This window comes from Gavialis gangeticus, unplaced genomic scaffold (assembly GCF_001723915.1).
Source record: "Gavialis gangeticus isolate Ggan-Ray unplaced genomic scaffold, GavGan_comp1, whole genome shotgun sequence".
Lineage (NCBI taxonomy): Eukaryota > Metazoa > Chordata > Crocodylia > Gavialidae > Gavialis > Gavialis gangeticus.
This window is the reverse complement of record NW_017729032.1, coordinates 246,394,297-246,418,195: the sequence shown is the minus strand read 5'-3', so window position 1 is coordinate 246,418,195 and position 23,899 is coordinate 246,394,297. Positions and strand designations below refer to the sequence as shown.

At 43.9% G+C, this 23,899-nt stretch overlaps 1 protein-coding gene across 2 annotated transcripts in view; it reads right to left on the bottom strand.

Moving 5' to 3' along the window:
• The window catches only part of HTR1F (5-hydroxytryptamine receptor 1F), a 32,483-nt gene extending 9,380 nt beyond the window's left edge, over positions 1–23,103 (bottom strand). The window contains exons 1-2 of one of the 2 annotated variants that reach the window (XM_019525679.1): positions 22,801–23,103; positions 7,165–7,300 (exon numbers count right to left, since the gene is read on the bottom strand). The gene's annotated coding sequence lies outside the window, so the exon portion shown is untranslated. Of the gene's footprint in view, positions 1–7,164; positions 7,436–22,800 lie in introns of those variants that run through there. The other variant, XM_019525680.1, reaches the window with a different exon arrangement.
• Positions 23,104–23,899: the final 796 nt, after the last annotated feature.

Below are 23,899 nucleotides of genomic sequence, written 5' to 3'. Positions count from 1 at the left end.
CTAATATATTATGGTATTAGAGTTATTTATGTATATTTAAACCTTTCCCTTCCTGTGCTTGTATAACATGCAATAAACTCTGAACAGATTATTGGTATATATATATGAATAGTTTATATTTTTAACACATCAATTCATCTCTCTTTATATAAAAAGAAACTAATATATTTTAGGCTAGCTTAAAGTAATTCCTTAGCAATTATTGCTTGCTTCAGAAAGTTTTAGAGAGGAAATACTCTTTTAAAGTCACCAATTGTCTTATATAGATAGAATAAATTCACTTAATTTCTGGAGAACTATTAGTTGAACACTCAATCCCTGCTGAATGTAATTTTAGGAAATACAATGAGGGATCAGTTCATCAGATCAGTTCACTGAGAGAGACTTCTTTCTGATGATGTCTAGCAGTTGGTCTTACCTTGGACACAGTACTCAGTATGGTTAATTATCTTACAAAATTTCAGACTCCTTGGATATTACTGCTTAATTCCAAGCTAAGAGAAAGCAATTTGGAGGTAATGAAACCTGATTAATTGCTTTTGAAAGGTAGGGCACTCTTTTGCAGGAGCCACTGGTATGAAACCATATCTTCATGTAAGCAAAATGGCATAGCTAGATTCACAGAAATGTTGTGTGGTTGAGGAGGACCCTTAGACAGCAGGCTGTGAATACGTCAGGCAAAGTTTGTATGATAACATGCTGGAGGTACTTTACAGAAGCCAAATGGCAGCATAAGGCTCTCTTATTAATACAGCTCTGGGGCTGTTTTCTCCACTGGTCTGAGTTTTCACAGGTTCATATTGCTAGTGTGCCAACCCCAGCACCAGAAACTGACACAAGGAACAGGGTAAATTGCCACTTTTATACAGAAAAATCATGGGGTTTAGGGTCACAAGGCAACAGGACAAAGAGGGGGAACAGGTAAAGATAAAGGAACATCAACAACATTGTCAGCACCTTAATTTCCACCTCACACCTCCAGAGCTGTCCTTAAACAAGCCTTTAGTCCCAGAGCACTCTGAGTCCAGCTCCTTCAGTCCACATAGCCCTGGCTGACCCAGCTAGTGGGACCAAAGCTCCACTGTGCACTCCTCCTAGGTAGGGCTGGCTGGGCTCCTTGTGCAGGGGCTGCAAACACTGACTTCTTCCTCTCACTTGGGCTGCAAACACTGACTTCTTCCTCTCACTTAGGCTGCAAGCTTCCTTTTCCTTTTTCCCCTGCACTCCTTGCCCCCAAACCCTGGGGAATTCTGGGAGTTTTTGCCCAAATTAGCAGTCACTGCAGCTCTACAGCCTGCACCCTGGTTCCATCTGCTGTTGCACATGTTACTCATTATACTAGTTTCCAGGGATGCTATAATAGCCCTTCTCATTTATTCATGCCATGCAGATAAGTGTTTGGGAGCCTTCTCTTCATGGGACATAGCTTCAGCTGGACTAAGCTTTGGCCTTTTCCAATTTCCTTCCAGAAGTCAAACCTCACATTCATACAAAGAGGTTAATAAAGTGGCTATCTTTTGGGACACCAAAACAAAGCTTCCTTTGAAGATCCATCAGTACAAAACCAAACTGGTCAATAGATAGCTCAGTTAACCCTGTAGTGAGCCAGCTCATCTAGAAGGAGGCACTACAGGAGGCAGTACTCTGGCAGCAAACAACATTTGCTTTTTAACTCAGGTGTTCTTTCAAGTTGGGGAGCTGCCCACCTTTCCATGCCTATTTGGGGTGGATATATGGGAACTGTGAAGCTTGTTACAGACAAGGTTGGTTGGCTTTCCATGCCTCATAGGATGTCAGCCTGTCAAGTCAAAGGATTTTCTGCAGTTTTGGATAGCAAAGAGACTGAAATATAGGTGTGCAGCAAGGCAAGCCATGCAATATGATAATTCAGGACTGCTGTTGCTTCTTTCTCATTTTGGGCACCTTCAGGAGTCCATTAACTTTGGATATCAACCTACAAGTTTTGGTCATGGTTTATGGAGGTTGGGTTCTAGGTTCATTAATTGCTCACTGAGGTCAGAAGCCAAACTTCCATTAAGGCCTTGGTAGAAAAAGGCACTGGACTAGGATACAAGAGATCTGGTCTCTACCACAGGCTTCTTCTTTGAATTTGGATAGGTAAGAATGCTTCCATTCAGCCTCTGTTAAATGGTGATGACAAAACTTCCCTTCTCTGACCTTCATCTATTCACATAGCTCCCTGCCCTGAAAAGTTTATAGTCTCTGTGTATGGTACAGTCTCTAGTGCAGTGAGGTTGTAATCTCAGTAGGCAGCTACAGCTGCTCTGGTAATACTGGATGTGGGACTAAATTCACACTACCGTGTTACCCAGGGTATTTCCTTTGGAGCAAATAGTCCATTTCAATCCTTCAATCTGAGTAGAATTCACTATAGTGCAAAGGGTCTGTATGGGGCCCTTTGTATGCCTTTATGGCAGGAACAGACCCTTAGGCCAGGTACAAACGTTACACTTTTACTGGTATAAGTGATTGGAAATCAGTTTATACCTGTAACATAACAGAAGTTCAGCACACACAGACTGGTTTAAAAATGGCAGACCCCAGTCTAAGATTTGCCCCCTCAGCCAAAGGACAAATGCATGTTCTGTTTGCTACCAGCCTAAACTAAGCCTCTTACAGAAAATGGCATAACTTTAGATTGATTCTGCCTTGGGGTTTTTGAATTTCTGTACCCCAGCCTTACAGAATAAACAACACACCATATGGGCCATCTCATCTGGGGTAAATTTCGTATTTTAGAAGAAGTGAAACAAAGCAACTGCATTCACCCTAGGCTGAGAAGGCTATAGGGCCAATCAAATTACAAACTTAATACTCCTACAGAAGCTCTTAAAATCCAACTTTTATGCAGGTTTTACAAAAGGCGAAGTTGGTACCAAACACAAAGTTATTTTGATTGCTGTATAAAAAGGGGCCTGGGAACTTTTAATGCTTTGTACTGGGCTTAACAGTTATGTTCATGCCTGCAAATGACCTGGCTGGCACTGTGTATCACTTGGCCATGGAAGCTAGTGTCTAGGCTTGTTTGTGAAAAATAAAGCTGGCTAAGTTTTGTTACTTAGAACCAAAGCCTGTGGTCTCTTCCTTGGAATAATGAGCTTGTTAGGGACACTGCACCACAGATGGTATCCTGATGGTGCGAGGAAGCTGGACATGACCGGTAACACCTAACCCCTGAACAACACTCACAGAGTTGGATAACAATGATGAGAGAGACCTACAGCAGTAAGCAGGTATTCATTAATTTAATGGTACTGCTCATAGCATAAAGAGGTTGTTTTTTCACAAATGAGGAATTACGTTGCCCGTTTAAGAGTAATAGGATAATACAAACAGGCAGTAGCAATTCTCTGAAGGACTTACAGCATTGGTCACAGACTGCTGCACTGAATTACAGTGCTAATTCAGCATAAGTTCAAAAATGTCATGTAGTTCTGTAACGTTCCACAATAAACTTTAATGCAATAATGTATTCTATGAAACTGTTATTAAAATAGGAATCAGCCAGTTCAGTTGATCCAGCTAACCATTTGGCTTCTGCCACTTAATCAGAGCCCCTGCCAACCTTACTTAAAAGGGAGGAGGAGAAAAGGAGACCGTCTAGCTAAGAACACCCTTGTTTAAATCTGCTGTTACCGTGGATACTTATATTACTGTGCTGAGGCATTTCTAAGCATTAGATTTTTTTTTTCTCACAAGAAACAGCATTTTAGCATGGTATGAAGGCAGGTACCGACTCTTACTGTATGAGTACATATGTTTTATCATACTGACTAGGATACTAATCAGAGAGCGAGTGAGTGATGTGTTAACTGATGTGACATGTTGAAGCTGTATTCTGGCAATCAAAAGAAGAGAGAACCCTTAAGACATTCTCAATTTTGTGAGTTTTGAGGGTTTTTTTCAGAAATATCTGTTTGTATTTGATAAATATACTTTAAAAAATACCCCTTCTGTTCAGTCTGCTGATTGTAGGCACATATGTTTATCCTTGTAACTCTGGAAAAAGGAGCTCTTCACTGCTTTGGAACAAATAAAGGCCAGGGGTGTAACGACTGGCTGCTTGGTGTGCACACCTCTTGGACGGCCCTGAGGGTTGCAGATCTGGGTTGAACTCTAAGCTGTAAGTTTATTTTTCACTGCTGAATTACTTAATTTCCCTATTACAAACCCTAATAGTCATCAGAGAAACTCTGTTGACTACATTTTTTCCCCAGATGGCATTCTCTCCTAGCTCCCCAGTGCCGTAAAGCTGAGGTACAAAAGCTGCGGCCAAAACTTTGCACCCCATTTTCCCACCTTTTCTGTAAGGGGAATGTTACGGTGAGTAAAGCATGGAATACAGAGTGTATTAGTGATCCTGGGCTGGTGGACCAGTCCTTTTAGGAGACAGGTATAAATTTCAGCAACTGAGCAGTCTCTGGACCAGAGGAGCTAGAAAGTGGAGTTAGACTCTACCCCCATGCCCTACACACACATACAACATATGCCAATGGCCTGGCACAGCTGTGGATCAAAACCTGTCTTTTGTAAAGCACTGTGTACGTTTGTGACTTTGCAACAGTAGTGTCAAAAGGGGGAAAAAATTCTTCAGATAGAGCAGGTAATAAAAACCATGCTTGCATTCCTTAGTGGGTGAACTTCAAAATGCTTGAAAGTGGAACAAAATTTAAACTGCAAATAGAAATCATTGCTGATGCTGCTAAGCTCTGTGGCAAAGAGATCTCTTTGCATTTAATGAAACTGCAAGAGACTTGCAGTGCCTGGTGGCAGGGGATAGAGTGCTGCATTGCAGTCTGACATTTCACCCTGTCAACTTAAATGCTGCTGGCTTATTTTTTCTAAGCAAGACAATTTGTCACGAGCAGAGTTGAGTGCAATCACCAGCAGCAATTAGGATTTTCTTTTTCCTACATGGTACTCAATATTGTTGAGTTAGGTACAGCTTGAGGAGCTAAGTGTGTTTCAACTAACAACAGGCTTCCTGTTTTTGGGCTGCATGTGGTGCTTGCATATGCTTCTTGGGCCAGGTACAGATATTACACATAAGCCAGTCTAAGTGATTCGAAATCCATCTATATCTGTAACTGTACAGAAGTTCAGTGCACAAAGACCAGTCTAAAAATGGTCGAATCTGGTCTAAGATAGACCTGGTGCGATGTGCATTTAAACCTAATTGATTTAGGTTAGACTGGTGATTCGAACCTCTATACCAGATCCCCTATCAATTCCAGATAGATCACTGTCCTCAAGCATCCCAGCCTCCTTTGTGATCCCACCCCTACAGGGAGGCACACTAGCATTCAGCTTGTACTTGGGTGCTCTGGCCAAGGGTCCAGTAGGCCCCACCCCTGAGCTCTCCCCAGACCAAGCTGGCACAGGCCCTCTTCCCAGCTTTGCTTCCTGCCTTCAGCCATCTGACAGCTGCAGGCAGGCAGCAGTGGGGGGTGGGAAGGGAGGCATTTGTGTGTCTTGCATGAGTCCCAGGACCTGAGTATCCACATCCCACCAACCCGCATCCCCAGGCCGTGCCTCCACACCCAATCGATGTACATACACACCTGACACTGAACTGAGGAAACTCCTGCACTTGGGCACAGCCCCATGGAGTCCAACACTGACTTTTGTATATGGAGCCTGACCCTGGCTTCTGCACACCTAGCTGGGGCCCCTGTGCTTGGGCACAGCCTTATAGAGCCTGACCCTGGCTTCCACACACCAAATCTCAGTGGCCAAAGCCAGGCACCCTGCCCCCCAGACCCCGGCATGGACCTTCCCCTGTGCCAGCACGGGCCAGTGTGGGCAGTCCACCTCTGGTTGGTTGGGGCTCTGGAGGGCAGACCATCAGGGCTGGGCCTGCATGGAGGTAACTCTGTCACCTGCAATTTGGCCACTGCTGGCAGGTATGTAGCCATGGGCACCCAGGGTGTTGCAAGGCTTTTTTGCCCCATAGCTACAGGGTCCTGGAGTACTGGGGGAACAGGGGGCATGGGGGCATGCTTGCCCATACCTGGCAGCCAATCAGGGGTGACCTGGGCACTTGGTTGTGCTCAGCAGTCTCTGGCAGCCCACAGGGCATGCTGGGAGGCACCCCCAACATTCAGGCCTCAGCCAGTGCAGGCAGCCTGTGTGCCCCCACAAAGTGTGAATGTGTACACTGTTTGCTACCAATCTAACCTAGGCTGCTTACTGAAAATCAGATGACTATAATTTTTGATTCTGCCTTGGGCTTTCTAAACATCTGTATTTACCTTTGATGAAGTATGTCTTCACTAACACGACAGGGACATTTTAAAGGTAGGAAAAGCAAAATGAGAGCACTCTCTCCAATGTGAGGCATGTAAGGACATGTAATCTGATTATTTTTTTAAGACAGAATTTTGAAGTATGCAGTGAAGCTGGATCCAACTTTAAATCCCCCTTTATTTACCCAGAAAGAGTATATATACTTGTATAGACTTGCTGTTCTAGGGCTTTGCTATTTCTGGTTTCAGTATTTCATCCAATGAACCCTGTATGGTGTAGATTCTGGTGGAAAAAAATCACTGGCCAGTTTGAAAGATAGTTCAAAAACAGTTTGGGGCACATAGCTGAGCCTCAGCTAACCTGAATTACTTATCCTTTCACCTTGTAAAAATGGATCCATTGTGGTCTTTTAGACATAGACACTGAAAATAACTAACCCCTCATATGTATCAGCTTAATTAATGTCAACTAAAGGTAATGCAACATTCCTTTTAAAGCCATCTCTCAGGAAAAGATTAAGTAAACTGACTTTTACGTTATGTTGCAAAGTCTCTGTACCCTGAAGGGGGAAAACTCCAGAATTCCCAGAAACTACTAGTCTTTCAGCCAGAGATAAAGACATTCAGTGGATATTTGCTTGAGCACCCCAAATTTGGGATGCTAGGGAAAGGCACAGAAAAGTGCCTTTATCAGTTCAACAGTGGTGTGTATTATATGTATAATATTTTTTCAGACTTTGTTTCTTTGTTACTGCACTATAAACCTACATAACTAAGGAACAAGACCCCACCACTGTGCACTGGGTACATACAGTAAAAATGCATTTCCAGCTGAAACCCTGTCTTTCAGCTAATAGAAGAAAATAGAGGAGCAGTCACAAATGGCCAATAAACCCACCTTTATGTTCTACAGAAGCTGCGAGCACTGTGGAGTGATGTAGTCCTGCCTGTGGTTTCATTGTCTCCCCTCAGACATGTTCATATTCAGTCTGCCATTTCATTGTGGGTTAGAGATGAGTGATGGTTCCATATTTCTGTTAAAAAGAAAGAGAGAACCTCTAAATGAGTGACTTACAACTGTGTACAGCAGGCACTTCAACTCTTCCATTGTGTGCTTAGCCCCTTAATGACTGTCTACAGGGCAAACCAAAGGTGTGACTGCAGTTCAAAAAATCATAGAGGATCAGAGAGAAACAGGGCTGGAAGAGACCTCCAGAGGTCATCTAGTTCAACCCCCTGCCTGAGGCAGGTTCCTCCCTATCCAAACCATTCTGTACAAATCCATTGTCAGACCTCTTAGCAAAACTATAAAGTCACCCCAGACACTAAAACAAGGTGAAACACCCTAACCTGACACAGGTAAAGTGTGTGTGGGGGGGCATAGTGGCCAATATCATGTCACTACAAAGGTTGTTAAAAAATGTTCAAGAGATCTAAGGAAGAGGACCATGCACCCCTGCTTTTTTTTTTTACTGCCCACACAGTCCATACTGATGTGAGCATAAAGTAAAATTCCTTTCTGACCCCCAAATATAGCAATCAGTCTGACCCTGAAAGGAGGGGCAAGATCCTTTAGCCAGGAACCTCAAAGCTTAATTCCCAGCAGAAGTCTCAATCAAACTCTCCAGCCTTGGCTACAGCCAACCCTCAGTACTTCTGAGGAAGGCTTAAAAAACATCCCGATACATGTAGTAGCAGGATGGGGGAAAAAATTCCCTCCCACCCCATGTGTAGCCAGCAAAGCCCAAAAGCATGGAAAATATCCATAAGAGAATACAGGCCATCTAGATCAGGGCTGCTGAAGCTCCAGCCCACCAGCCAAATGCAGCCCACAGAGCCTTAGAATATGGCCTGCAGGGATACCTATGGGTTGGGAAATTTGGTGGCAAGGGGAGTAGTGACAGTAGTGCCAACCCTCCCCGCTGCCAAAATTCCAAGCCCCATGGGCCAGGTCTAAGCTGGGCCATGAGAGCCCTTCCTTCTAGGCCACCTGCTTGTGGCCAGGCTGGGCTCAGCAGTATCCCTTTTCTCCCCCAGGGCCAGGCCATGCCCCCTCCCTCTTCACAGCTGGCTTGGGCCAGGCCACATCCCCTTTCCATTCCTTCTCCCTCTGTGGGGTCAGGTTATGCCCACTTCTCTCCACACAGCTAGGCTGGGGCTGAGCCATGCCATGCCCCTTCAACCCACATGGCTGGCTTGGGGCCAGGTCATGGCCCCTCACTCCCCCATAGGGTGAGGATGGGGCCAGCCCAAGCCCTCTTCTACCAGGTGACTGTGATGGCTAGAAAATGATATGTAGAAGTTTGCTGTTAGGAACTGGCTCATAGGTAAAATAGATATTGTATTGGAACAATGGTTTAGGAGAATGGGAAGGGTTAACTGATTTGTAAACGCCTGTTTGTCACAGTTTCACAACCTTCAGGGAAGACAGGTTATTTGAGGTCAATGGATATACATGTCCTGGGAAACTGAAAACACCCAAACTTTATTTTCATAATAGAGCTAGGCGTGGTTCCAGGGCTACAATGCCCACTTGTAAATCCTTTGGGATTTCCGGTTTCAAGTGAAATGAGCAAATTAAGGTGTGTGTGCGCGATAGGTTTATGAAAATAGGATTTTGGCTGACAAAACAGAACACGGACATTATGATGACCACAGGGAGACCAATCAAGGATGCCCAAAGATGAAGAGTCATTGGAAGAGAAAGAATACAAAAGGAGGAGTTTTCAAAACAGCAGACTGGCAGTTGGCATTGGTCCCTCACCCCTGAGGTTGCTAACATCAGACATTCAAGCAAAGATCCTCAAGGTGGCATTTACGTACTAGCTGGATGCACCACTTGCCTTGTGTATATTTTGGGCACTGGGGAATTTGGGTAATGTATGTTGTAATCATCTTGCTTACTTTGCTTGCATTGCTCTTATTTCCTATCACTGTGTATCAATAAAATTTGCCTATTATCAACTGGAGGAGTTGTGGTGACTCTGAAGGTTGTGCTCACCCAGAGCAAGGTACTGTGGCTGGGTTGTGAATCCAGTGCCAACAGCTGGATCAGGGCCAAGCTACCTCTCTTCCCACTCTGCACAGCCAAAACCAATCTAGATAATTCGTAACCAGTATCTGTCCAACCTATTTCTGAGCACCTCCAGTCATGGAGAGTCCACAACTTCTCTAGGCAGTCTATTCCACTGCCTCACTGTTCTAACCATGAACAAGTTTTTCCTGAAATCCAATGTAAATGTACTTGGCTGCAACTTTAAGTCATTGCTTGGTGTCTTGCCCTCTCAGCAAGAGGGAAAAAGTTCTTTTTCTCTTTATGGTAGCCCTTCAAGTATTTGAAGACTGCTATCATGTCCCCTTTTAACCCCCTTTTCCATTAGTTGAACATGCCTATTTCTTTTAACTCTTCCCTGTATAGCTTGCTTTCCAGGTCCTTTATTATATTTGTCATCCACTTCTGGACCCTTTCCAGCTTCCCATGCCTTTTTAAAAATGTAGAGCCCAAAACTGAACGTAGTGCTCTAGATGAGGCCTAACCAGTGCTGAGTAGTGTTTCTATTGATGCATCCCAAAACTGCATTCACCTTTTGTGTGGCTGTATCACATTGCAGACTTATATTGAGTCTGTGATTTACCAGCCTCCAAGATCCTTCTCTATAGTGCCAGCATTCAGCTAGGTGTCACCCATTTTATATTAATATTTTGGATTATTCTCCTGGAGTTTCAGGACCTTGCATTTGTCAACATTTGACTTCATCATGATGGCTCCAGCCCAGCTTTCCAAAGTTAAGATCTTCCTTAACTGTACTCATGTCCTCCGATGTGTTTGTGCACCTTCCCAGTTCAGTGTTGTATGAAAATTTGCTTAAAAAACTCTCAATTTCAGAATTCAAATAATTGAGAAATGTGTTGAACAGCAAGCGGCCCAGGACAGAACCCTATGGGACCCCATTCAAAACCTCTTGCCATGGATCCATTTATAGTTACCTTTTGCTTGTGACTATTGAGCCAGTTGTCTGTCCACCTTATAGTAGTTTTGTCTAGCACACATTTCTCCAATTTGTTTATGTAAAAGTTATGTGGGACCTCGTTAAAAGCCTCGCTGAAGTGAAATCCAGATACGTTGTCACAGTATTCCCTTCATCCACCCAAGTAGTTACTTTGTCAAAGGAGACTAAGTTTGTTTGTCATGATTTGATGTAAATCCATGCCGAGGGCTTGTCATCAGCCTTCCCACCTCCAGATGCTTGCAAATAGACTTCTTTAGAATATGCTTTAGTAACTTCCCATGTACTGAGATGATGCTAACTTGTCTGTAGCTCCCAGGTCCTTCTTTTTGCCTTCCTTAAAGAGGGGTACCATATTGGCCCCTTTCTAATCCTCTGCTACCTTACTCCATTACTTTGCAAATATTATTATTGCCAAGTATTATGTGATCACCTCTGCCAGTTCCTTCAATACTTTGGAATGGAATTTATCAGGTCCTGCTGACCTGAATTCACTCAGATCCCTCAAGAGTTCTCTGAGTGTTCCTGTTGTTATTTCATACTTCAGCTTGTCCCCTTCCTAATCCAAATAATCTTTATTAGGGGGTTGTGTAGCAGGGGCCCTCAACCCCTGCTACATGCGAGATAGGTTACCAGCACTGGAAGGCTGCAATTAAGTAGGCAGCTGAGTAGGAGCTATCTGCAGAAAAACAAGCAGCCGTGGAAAACCCTGAGGAGTAAAGGGCAGCAGGGGAGAGAGCAGTGGCTACAGGTCAGTAGTTTAAGCCACAACACCTGAGGGCAGGCTGGGTACTGGGATAATTAGGAATCCCTTGCCAAGGACACGGCCACATGATTCAAAAGAGGTTGAGCCCAGCCTACTGGTCTGGGTGGCAAAAGAGGTATTCAGGTAACATGGGTAAGTAGGGAAGCTGTAAGTGCTAGCAGCTACTAGGCAGAAGTTTGCTTGCACTGTGGGAGTCCTAGAAGGGTGTTTTGATTGATTTGTAGTTGACAGAGTCCTGGAGGACTCAGTGTGGCTGAAAGGGATGGCTAGGAAGCCACAATGGGTGCCTGAGGGGTATCCAGTTACAGGCTGAGGAAGCAACATCTGTTAAGTCAAGGACTCAGGAGGCTGAGCCTAGCTAAAGAGCCAGAGTCTGGCCTACAGAGAGAGCAGCCTTGTCCTGGGTCAGGGATGCTGGCGGGAGGAACTGAGAACAGCTTTGCCTGGGCAAAGGGTACAAGGAGGCTGGGAGAAACTGTGAGCAGCCTTGGACTTGGAGGAGTACGGCTGAAAGAGATCTCCAGATGTTAACTAGTCCAAGCCTCTACCTGAGGTGGCTATCCAAACCATCCCATACAACCCTAATCTAAACTCTATATAAGATTATCATCAACCCTGATGCAACATGGATCTAACAGCCACCCTAATCTGCCACAAGTAAAGCAGGAGAACCACAGCGGTCAATGTCCTGCTTCTATGAAATGTTGTCAGTGTGTGTGTGTGTAATGTTGCCATGTTCCCCATTACAGAGGAAAGCAACCCCCCCACCTCTGTCCACACCAGTTTGACCATAGGGTAAAATTCCTTACTGACCGCAAATATGGCAATTGGCTTGAGTGGAGGGGCAAGACCCTCTAGCCAGGTACCTCTAGTTTTGTTCTCGGCATGAGCATTGGTACATCCCTGTCAAAGTTCCCAGTGTTGGCTGTAGTGACACCCAATGCCCTTGGGAAGGCTTAAAAACACCCTAACATGTAACAGAAAAGGAGGTGGTGGTGGGGGGAGCAGCCAGCAAAACTCAAAAGCATGGGAAATTCCCATAATGGAACATAGGAATAGCTGTGCCCGGCTCATCCCTGAAGAGTGGCTGCCCAACTTGTTCTTGAACACCACCAGTGACAGAGTCCATACCTTCCTTAGGTAGTCTAGTCCATAGCCACGTTGTTCTAACAGTGAAGAAATTTTTCCAGATATCCAAACTAAACTTACTTTGCTGTAACTTCAAACCATTGTTCTGTGTCCTCTCTGCAGCAAGAGAGAAAAGGTGCTTTCCCTCTTCTTTATTGGCAGCCCTTTAAGTATTTGAAGACTGCTATCATGTCCCCTCTTAAGCCCCTTTTCTGCAAGCTGAACATGCCTAGCTCCTTCAGCCTTTCCTCATATGACTTGCCTTCCAAGCCTGTGATCATCTCTGTTGCCCACCTCTGGACTCTAACTTCTATGTCCTTTTTAAAAATGTGGGGCCCAGAATTGCACACAGTACTCCAGTTGAAGCTTAATTAGTGCCAAGTAGGGAGGTGCTATTGTCCCATGTCTTCTTTTTATGCAGCCCAAAACTACATTCACCTCTTGTGTGGCTGCATCACACTGAAGACTTGTGTTGAGTCTGTGGTCTACCAAAATACTCACGTTCTTTTCCATAGTGCTGCCATCCAGCCATGTGCCACCCATTTTTTCCTTGTATTTTTTCTTATTCCTCCTGAGGTGCAGCACCTTGTATTTGTCCATATTGAACTTCATTCTGTTAACTGTAGCCCAACTTTCCAATCTGTCAAGATCCTTCTGAATTGCACTCACCTCCTCCATTGTTTGCAGTCAGTCATTCCCATTTTTATGTCATCTGAAAACTTGCTTACAAAGCTTTCTATTCCAGCAACTGAAGAATTAATAACAAGTTGAACAGCACTGGACCCAGGACAGAACCCTGTGGGACTCCACTCAAAACCTCCTGCCATTCTGACACGGATCCATTAATAATTACCCTTTGCTTGCAGTTATTGAGCCAGCTCTCTATTCACCTTTTAGTAGTTTTATCTAGCTCATATTTTTCCAATTTGTTTATGGAAGGTCATGTGGGACCTTGTCAGATGCCTTGCTGAAGTCCAGATGCACTGCAGCCGCAGCATTTCCTTCATCCACCCAAGTAGTTACTTTGTGAAAGGCAATCAAATTTCTCTGACATGATTTGTTTTTCATTAATCTATACTAGCTGCCTGTGGTTAGCTAGTATCACCTATCTTCCCCCAGAAGCTTGCAAATGGCCTTTCTCATGGGTATGCTCAGTAACATCCCAGGTATTGAGGTGGGATGAATCAGTCTGTAGTTCCCAGGCCCTCCTCCTTGCCTTTTTGGAGATGGGCACTATGTTGGCCCTTTTCCAGTCCCCTGGTACCTGGCCCATCTCCCACAACTTCATGAAGATCATTGTCAAGGGCTCTAAGATCTCCCCTGCCAGTTCCTTCACCCTGGGATGAAGTTCACTTAGTGGGGTCTGAATAAATCCAAGTCAGCAGGACTAAGTCTCTTTTGTTATCTCCTTCCTCAGCTTGCCCCCTCCCTTATCCAGATAATCCTTATTAGGTGTCTGGCTACAGCTTATATTTTTTGTGAAGACAGGGGGCTAGGACAATGTGACACAGGGCAAGGGTCCTGGGAAAGGAGAAAGGGTCTGGGGTCTGGAGAGCAAAGCAAAGGTGAGGGCTGAGAAAGCTGGGCCAAAACAAGGTCTGAAGGTCTACAGCCAGAACAATGGTGGGCTGAGGCCCCTACAGAGACAGGGAGCATTGACTATTATAATGTCCATAACGGACGGGGTGACTGTAGGGAAGATCTATGAATTCAGCTCTTAAAGCCATTAGGGCCACAGGGGCCTAAGCCACTAAGAGGGACTGTGTGGCAGGGTCTGAGCCCCAGGCCATGGGAGAGATGCTGTCTGGTGGGGTCAGAGCCCCTAGTTAGGCAGTCCAAGTTGAGCACATGCAGGAGCAGAGAACCAGAGAATGCCGAAGGCTCAGCAGCCTCTGAGGGCAAGTTCCCCTTATTATTTTTAACATCAAGGAACGGCAGGTGAGGAAGCAGGGTAAGACTACAAGAGGCTGGAGTGCTTGACCAGGGTAGGATTAAGGTGGCCATTAGGGGGTATCATGGCCATTGCTAGATCATGCCCTGTCACAATCTGGCTGCAGCTTAATTTTTTTGTGAAGACTGAGGCAATGTAGCTGTTGACTAGCTCTGCCTTCTTTGCATCTTCTATAAAGAATTCCCCCAGGCTAGTTAACAATGGATCCACAGTTTCCTTCGTCTTTCTTTTCTGGCCAACATACTTATAGAACCTCTTCTTGTTGTTTTTAACCTCCACCACCAGGTACAGCTCATTCTTTGCCTTCCTGATTTCATCCCTGTAGGTTCCTGCTATTTCCTGATATGCTTCCTTGGTTACTTGCCCAGTTTTCCATTGCCTGTATGCTTTCCTTTTGCATTTGAGGCATCCTAGAAGCACCTTGTGCACCCACATTGCTCTTTTACCATTTGTCATGTGCTTCTATAGTGTTGGAACAATTTCTTTTTGGACTTCCAATACTGTGCCCTTTAGAAACTTCCAATCATTCTGGGTGACCTTATTCTTCAGTTTGTTCTAACCTTGGCACCATGCCTATTAACTCCTTGAGTCAGCTGAAATCTACCTTTTGAAAATCTAGCACCCTAGCACTGCTGACCTCAAAGTTCTCCTGTTTCTAGATAGGATCTGGCATTCTATCAAATCTTGATTTCTTCCTCCCTTGTTTCCCATTAACCAGAACATCCTCCACCAATTCTTCTCTATTTGTCAGGACAAGATCCAAGTTCCCCTCATTGTATCTTCAACCTTCTGGAACTGTTCTTGTAGCCACACCTGAAACTAGCTTTTTCCTACCCAGCTAGCTTGGGTACTGCTAGCAGTGGAGTGACAGGGCATCAAACTCAGGAAGATCTGCCCAAGCAGCTGAATAAATAGTTTACTGTCACCCACCCACTGAGCTCCAAGCTTATAAAGCTACCCAAGCTAACAAGTTTAAAATAAGTTTGGGGAAGTCTACAGACACTGTAGTCACATCTTTGGGCTGCAGCATAAACTTGTGCTTATTTAGTCCTACTTGCCTTGAGTATGCCTTTCCTTCCACTTGTGATGGCATCTCTGGCAACTACTGTAATGGCCTATATGCAAAAACGATATTCAGAAAGTATTTATGTATTCCAAGCTGTTTCTAGTGCAGGGCTTCATGTTTTTGGGTTTTTTCTTCCTGAAAATTAGTCATTATCTATGTTTGCTCTCTGTCTCATTTCCCTCTGCCATCTGTTCTGACCCAGCTGGGAGAAAACAAGGAAAGCCAGTTCCCTGGAACAAGACAGCACTCCATGGAAAACCAACAAGTATGTTGTAGTTCACAAGCTGTGACATACTGGTAGGTATAAATAGAGCTGGCAGAATATATTTTTTTTCCAGAAAATAAGAAATCCATTTGTAAAAATCTCACACACACAATTTCAGATGACCTAAAAGTATTTAAAATATTTTTCTGAATAGCTTTGGAGGAATAATAATTTCAGGGTTACATTTCCAACATAGCAAGAGGAGGATAAGAACCTAGTGGTAGTATTCTCCCCTTGTTACCCACTAGCTTGATGGTTTGAGTACTCCCCTAGGATGGGGGACAGCATGAACAACTCGTGCCCCTGGAGGCTGGGGGGGCATGGTGACCACCTGCAGGTGGTGGCATGGTGGTGGTGAGTGGGGGAGCTCCTGCAGGCAGCCACAGAGATGTCAGTGGTGGGGGAGAGTGCCAACCACCTGGAGATGCCGCTGGCAGCATTGGCATTGGCCAGAGGTGATAGTGCCAGCAGTGGGGGAGGTGGTGGGCAGCAACTACCCACAGGTGCTGCCAGCAGTGGCAGCTGTGCTTCTGTCAGGGGCTGCACCGCCAATCTCAGGGGGTGCATGTGCACCCCCTACACGTCACCAATGGGGGACAGCTAGGTTCAGTTCCCTCATCTGCCTGAGAATCCTGAAGCCCACAGGAGAATAGGAAAGGCATTTATCTTTCATATTACATGTGAAATTCATAAAATTCAAGAGCTCCAACAAGAACTATTACTTGGATGGAGTTTAATCAAGTGCTTCTGCTGAGGCTGTGTGGCAGAGCACCAGTGGAGTGCTCACCACTCTGGGGCTATGACAAGCTCTGTGTGAGCTTGCTTGCGGAGCAGCAGGGAAAAGCTTCCCCAGGAGCCAATTTAAGGGGGAAGGGGGTGGCAGAACACATCACATGTCTGCCACTTCATGAGCTGGGGGCAGGTGTTGCCCCAGGTTTGATGAGCAGCCATTTTAGATCCAGGCCAGTAGAGTTAGAGGCAGCAGTCTGCTGCCTGATGTCATTGAAGTAATTGATGTCTCCTGGTGGAGCTGTTGCTCCTACAACAACTCAGAGGTGAGGGAAGGAGCTTGGGGGAAGGTTTGGAGGTTCTTGGACCTGGGTATGACCTAGAACTGTATCCTGCTGGGGAAGGGTGGCCTGGTGGGGCTCCTAGTGGCATGGGAGCCCCCAGGAAATGCCAGGCCAGTTAGCTTCTCTGTAAAAGGCAAAGAGGGGTGCCTTAACCCCAGGCCCTGCCTCTGAGTGGGTTATTTGTCACCAGAGGCAGTGGGGCCAGGCATGGCTGCGGCTACCTGAGCCTGTGTGGGGTGCAAGATCCTGGGAGTGAGATGGGTGGGCCAGGCATGCCAATGAGTGGCACCTGAGCCTGTGGAGGGGTGTTCAACCCTAGATCCCAGTGTAGGGGGAGAAGTATGTGCCTGAGTAGAGGTGGAAGTGCAGAGGGGCAGTTGAGAGGCCCCAGAGATAGGGGTGAGTAGAGAGTGGGAGTAATGAGGGCCTGCGAACAGAGGGGCATGAAGGGGGCCCTGGTGAGCAGGGGGCTCGAGTAGGTCCTGCTAATATGGGGGCTGAGTGAGGCCAAGGTTAGCCTTTGGGTGCGTGAGGTCATAGGTGGGCCAGAGGCCAGTGGAGTGGAGTGGTTGAGGAAGTGCCACAGATAAACAATGGGGCAAGTCAAGAGCCCCTGAATGAGAGCAGCTGGGTGAGGGACCTAGCAAGAGACCAGAGCCAGAGTCAAACCAGTGTTTGGCAAACTGCTCAGTGCTTGGATGAGGGCAGTGGGAGATGTATGAGAGGCCCTGCACTTGCTGGCTGGGGAGTACAGGGAAGCAAGGCTGAGGACCCTCTGGGTGAGGGCAGGGTGAGTGTGACCCCGGGGAAAGGAGAGGCGGTATGAGTGTGGCCGTGCAAAGGGGTGGTAAGAGAGAGAGAGAGAGGTCTCGGTGAGAGGGAGGTAGCATGAGTGTGGCCTGGAATAGGACAGAAAGCAGAGGCCTAACACTGTGAAGAGTTGGGCCTGGCCTCAGGCCAGAGCCAAGCACAGCTGTTAGGAACATCTGTGAGGCTTGGGATGCAGTACAGGGGTAGCTGGAGCTGCATACATAGGCCCAGGAGAACAGGGCATTAATTAGGCAGAAGGCTGCCCTTTGAAGACCATAATTATTTAACATCAAGGTGTGGCAAATGAGAGAGGCAGGTGGTGTGCCCAGAGGCAGGTGGGAGACGAGCACTGTGGCTGGTTGGGGAGTTCCCATTTTGCCACAAGCTGTTGCACTTTGACTCAGTTTCATTGACCTGTTACATGTGTTCTTACTTTCTGAGCATGTCTACATGTGCATTCATGTGCACTAATTATAGTGTATTAAGTTTAGTACCTTTAATAACAGCTCCTAACTTAATGTGTCATAAATTGACACTTGTGCAGTAGTGCTGGTGCACATCTTTCACATGATGCTAATGCATAGTATATTAATTCTATGGTGCGTTAGCACAGCTTTAACTGTGATGCACTGATGCACAGTACTTTTAGCGTCTTGTGTAGATGTGCCCTCTGGATTGGTGATTAGAAAGACTGGCCTGGAGAGGAAGGATGCTAGAGGGTTCTTGTCTCTGCTCTAGTGAATATTTAATTGCCCAAATAAAGCAGTACTATGTCAAGAAGAGAAACATAACATCCCCCATATGAATACTGTATATCATGGAGGTTAGGACAGTTCTAGGGGTGTGTAATGTGGCCTCAAACCTCCTTAGACAGAGGAGAGAATTGAACCTACATTTCCTACATTATGGGTCAGTGCTCTAATCACTCTAGCTGAAAGGAGACTGCTTCAGACCTCTTGTTCTTAATTTCTTTTGCTTTCCTTGAAGTCACCAGCATATTTAGTTTGGGGCACAATGGAATGTTCTTTGTATTTTCATTTCATTCAGAAAAAAATATAAAATTTTGGTTTTGTTCCAAACCAGTATTTTTTTTCTTTGTCAGTGAACCGAAAATTCAGTTGTTCATACAACCCTTTATAGAAGCTACTTGATTTAGTTCATATCACATAGGGACAAGCTTCCTTTCAAAACTGTCAATTAAATGAACAGGGATGGCTGAAAAGTGGAGATAAAGCACACCATTTTCTGTTATGCTGTAAAGCAGTGTTTCTTGACCGGCAGGTTAGACTCTAAATCTAAAAATGTCCCATTCACCCACAGAACTTTACACTGCAATAACAAGTGGGTGTCTTTTAATTTTTTTCTATGTCAGTCTCTTGAAAGGCTTCTCCTCCCCCAAAATTTAAGCAGGCTTCTTATTACATTTTAAAATTAAGTGTAAAGGGAAGGAAGGGTCCATATTTTTTCTTTGGAAATAAGGGGTTGTCACCCTGAAGGATAAGGAACATTGCTGTAAAAGAAAGTCAGTCCTCAATCAAACAAAAGTTTCAACGGAATATCTACTTTGTTATTTTACTCATACAATACTGCGTGTACCCATGCCCTAAGATTCCAGTAGGGCTGGAGTTTTGCTGTAGCACTTTTCCATTTCTTCAAGCATGGTGTTTCATTTACATGTGGAGTAATAAACATGCTTCTGTTCCATCTTTTCAAGCTTTCTCAGACCTGAGAGAGGTCAGTGCGTGCCCAAAAGCTTTTTGAACTTCTCTCAACTATATACTTGATCCAATAAAAGATATCACACAGCACTCCCTCCCCTCCCCACTGCCTAAAAAGCCTCTTGCCTAAGCTCCAAGTATATTTACATTAATAATTCAGCTAGCCACATTTGCCATCATGCTACCAGAAACTAACTAAACTCACTTTGGTCTCTGGTCCTTTAGAAATGTTTCTGTAATCTTTTCTATCTGTGCCAGAATCTTATCTGTTCTATGAAAACTTGAATAGCTTAAGCCATTCAAGTGGCAGCAAATCTGTCCATCTTACTCTTTGACAGTAACACAACACTATGTGCCAAAAACCACCCCCCAAACCAGAAGGACCTGGCAAAACTTTATATTTTAGTCTACATAACTAGAAAATTCCATATTCAAAGTACTGACTGACTTTCCAGTAAGAAACATCATTTTGCTAATTGTCTGCTAGGATAGCTTTGAGAGAGAACTGCTCTTATAGGGTTTCCATGGTATGACGCACAAGGAATAGCACCCCAGCACTTATCTAGAGATGGAATTCTATGACAAATATGCGAATAAGGCTGTTTGTCTAATCACTCAAAACTTGAGAAATGCCCAATTTAAGGTACAGAATTGTTCCTTGTGAGTATAAAAGCCCATCTTTGCTGACTGATCACAAAATACTTCCCACAGTATTGCACGGTTGCGTAGCATGAGTTTTCTGGTAATCACTAGTTCTCAATTTATTCTACTTTCATTGTTGTAATTGTCTAATCTCTGTTAATTTAGTCCATAGTAAACATTTCTCTTTTGATAACATACACATTTTTCGCTACGATGTCTACCCACGTGTGACTGAATGGGATATAACCTCTTTGAAATTACAAACTGCATTGGATGGTGTGTTGAATACCAGTTCAGGCATGCCTGAGGCCATCTTATTCTGCTGTATTCCACACAGCTGGGAAATGTGGTCCTCAATGAAGAACCATGTTACTAAGCAATCTGAGACTACTGCCTTTGAATTATTTGCTTCTGGTCAGGCAACTAATTTTTGTTATTGGGGAAAAAAGGAGGATATTAGAATTTGTTTTCTTTCATAATCAGGAAGAAGATTTTCTTGGCTTCTAACCATTACTAGCATAGGTTACCTGGCCATTACACAAGTTATGGCAATTCTAGCAGTTCAAATAATTTGTACCTGAAATTTTGTTTGGGATGAACAGTTGAAAACAGGAATACTCAGGAACATGGAAGTTCAGTTTTCCCAGCCTCCTGCCAAAGTTGGTGACCAGGAACTGAGGCCGTGGTCCAATAAGATCATAGAAAACTGCTTGGGATTCTTTGAAAAAATCCTCAAAGTTCTCATGTTTCCATGGCATTATTTTGACTTTGGGTAACTAGCACTTTTCTGACAGAATGTTTTTTCCATCAGAAACTTGTGACCAGTTCCACTTGTCTGTTGACCTGGCCCTAGGAACAATATTGTTCGTGGGTGAGGGCCTGAAAAGGTGAAGAACTTGGATCTTCTCCACCTGAATGCATAGCAAAGGGACTGAGGCCCTGTTTAAGAGTTAGGCTGTGATGTTTAGGGACCAGCCATTTGAAAATAGACTTGAAGTGGAGGAGAGGCAGGATATGGTCTGTCCAGCCAAAGACACTGATTAATTGCACGTTGGCAAACAAGGGTAAGCTTAGACTAAGGGAGGATGCATTTCACAACTTCTGTTATTTGCAGAGACCTTTCACTCTCAAATGCTTGAGGCAGTAAGGTCACTGGAGTTAAGAAACTCCTCTTCTAGACCCATCTTTCCTTCTCATAGTGTCAAATGGGTTAGGTGAACAAATCCAGAATATCTGTGGAGCTTGGAGGGAACATGAGTAACGAGGTGAGAGAGCTTGGGAAGTCTCAAACACTCATTTGGGGATTTAGGGCAGCTGGATGGAAGGATCCCATGCAAGTTCCTTGAGTTTAGGTCCCTGCCACAAAAATCAATGGGGGCATTCACTTGGTTTCTTACTCTTGCACATGATTTGTGGCTTGTGGGACACTACCTGATTATCTGACTGACCACATAAGTTGTGTGTTTGGGGCTGGAGATGGAGGGGGGGGAGGGGTTGTAATCATACACACACACCTAATGGAATGTGGAAATCATGCATCTGGGATCCTGGGAGCTCCTTGATGAAAGGTGTTTTGCTACTGTGCTGTGACTTCTATGTGGAGACAGTGGAAACTGGGGATTTATGTAAGAGAAGTTCAGAATGGGGTGGTCAAATACACCATGAACCAGATAGGCTAGTTGCTGGTGCGCTGGACAGGCACCCACCATGCTGAGAGTCATCAGGAATGCTGTGAGTGGAAAGCCTGTTTGCTTGCTTCCTGTAAAATATCTGTTCACAAAGCATGGAGCTATTTGGAAACCTATCCTTTGACGATCTTCATATGCCTTTCTGGTATATAATTAAAGATTGGCCTACATTAGACATGCTGATACAGTAACATCAGTGAAGGTTATTTCTCCCTCCCCTCTACTCCCCCATCTATATTTATAGAATAGTTCTTCACAGAAAAAAGGTCCTAATGTAGAAATGTGTTATACTGGCAAAAAGATGCTTTGGCATATTTGGCAAAACTGCTTGTTTTGCTTAAGGAATTGCAATAGGTTCTAGTGACACTAGAAAAGTTACTCTTTTCCCAAAAGAAACCGGTTCTAGGCTAGAAGGATTTGTGGCAGAGCCATACCACCAAACCTCCAATAGGCTTCTTTCGGTATTTCCATTTATTGCTTTGAATGATCAAATCTAACACCATTCTGGCCAAATAATTTGAAGAAATGACAGGGAATAGCACAGCTCTTTGTTAACTGACATCACAATTTATAGAAGTTTTGGAGTCTTGTTGTTTTTATGTCGTTCTCCTATACAAAGCTTGCTTTTAGCAACCTAGTGGCAGCAAGATAGTCCTAAAAATGTGCCTTAATGCAGAATAAAGAAGCCAGTCAGACTTGTTTTCTACAGGAATCTCTGTATTAATCTCATTCCTGGGTATGTCGGGTCTCCTGTTGCAGCTGCTTTGATTACTAAATAAGGCCTTTAAATTTCTAGCACTTGGTGAACTCATTTTCATTTCTGGTAGGAAAATAACAGACTGTCACACAAAACCTTTTCCTTTGCATAATTCTAATGTACTTGTGACACTTGATGTGCAGAACAGATGACTGTGAATGACTTCAAAATTTAGGCTGATGATTCAGAATTCATAATTAAAAACAACATTATTGTCTTGAGGATTAGCCACCTTTAAATGACCAAGTTAAAAGCTCTCTTGAAGTGACGTTTTAAAATCTTACACATTATAAGAAACTCTTAAAAAGGTACCAGCAGTTTTTTATACTGCTATCAGTCCTTTTTACTTGAAGAAGCTACTGAAGTGATCTTTTAAAAGATCTGCTAAAGTGTGTCAATAATTGTGCAAAGCCTTTAAATATTGCAAGACAGCTTACAGAAAGCTTAACTACTGCTTTAATACCTGACTGCTGAGGATGCCTATTGATAACTTCCCACACCCTTTTTAAGCTGCCAAAGTAGGGAAAAAAATTAGACTTCCCAAGAATTATCTGGAGGCTTACTGAAAACAGTTAAAGCTTTTTGCATAAGAAAAATCTAATGTAAAGAACCACTGTTTTCACATGCTTAGTTTTCTCTTACATTTAGAAAATGCATACTTACTCAGTTTAGCTTCTTCCCAAGCAAAATTCCTTTGACATACTTCACTATGATATGTTGCCAGAGAACATCCAAGTTTTACAAGTTCTGTTTGTTGAAATATGTGAGTAAAATATGACAGAATTCAGCAGACTTGATAGTTGTGGGTCAGAAGACATGTAATATAAATTTGAGGGCTGAGCCAAAAGTTATATTGACTCCCCAGTGTATCTATTTTTGCAATTCTGTAGAAAGTGACTCATTACTCCAAGTTACTTCTGAGGAGTTTAAAAACTGCAAATACATTTCCAGTGATCTGATCACTAGCTGTCGTCCTTGTGATTTCTGAAAGAAATAAGGGAAACTAATACTCAAGAGGAATGAGAGCCATTAGCCAATGAGGCAGGCTGAACAGTTAAACCACTGAACAAGCCTTTAAGAAAAAATACAAAAAAGAAATTTCCCAAAGAAAAGAAGACTGAGGAGATGCTCAGAAAAACCAAACACTTTTATCACCTGGAACTGATGATTTGTTACTTGTTTATTTGTATCATGGCTCTGCAATCAGTATCAGGGCCTTGATTGTGTAAACCTTTAGATATTGTGAGATGGTTTGCAATTGTCCATGGTGCTGTCAGAAACCCAATTCTTTCCCTCAAGAGCTTAGTGTCTAATTTTTAAATCAGGATTTTAGAAGACTTAGCTGTGAACTCAATCATAACATTTTTTAAAAGATAAGCTAGAAGACTGGAAAACAGTAAATGCAAAAGCTATTATTATTTAAAACAAATTCATCATCTAAACTTACTTTAGAATTGCTCCAATTTTAGGAAAAATCTCTTGAACATCAACATACCGAAAACATGTCATGTAAATTTTAATTTTCATGTTTCTCCTTTGCAAGAGTGAGATTACAGACCTGAACTAAAGTTTCTTTTCTCCAGAATGATGCCCTAACCATCATGCTTGTGGCTATTTGGGATCGATTCTCTTTCTCAATCTTTCCTCTCAAAGCTGTTCCAATCTGTACAAAATTCACAGGGACTTGAACTTAAATTCTTTTGTTTCTCCCACAAGGGCCACAGCAATCAGGCTATAAAGTCAATCTCCCTCTTGCCCCTCA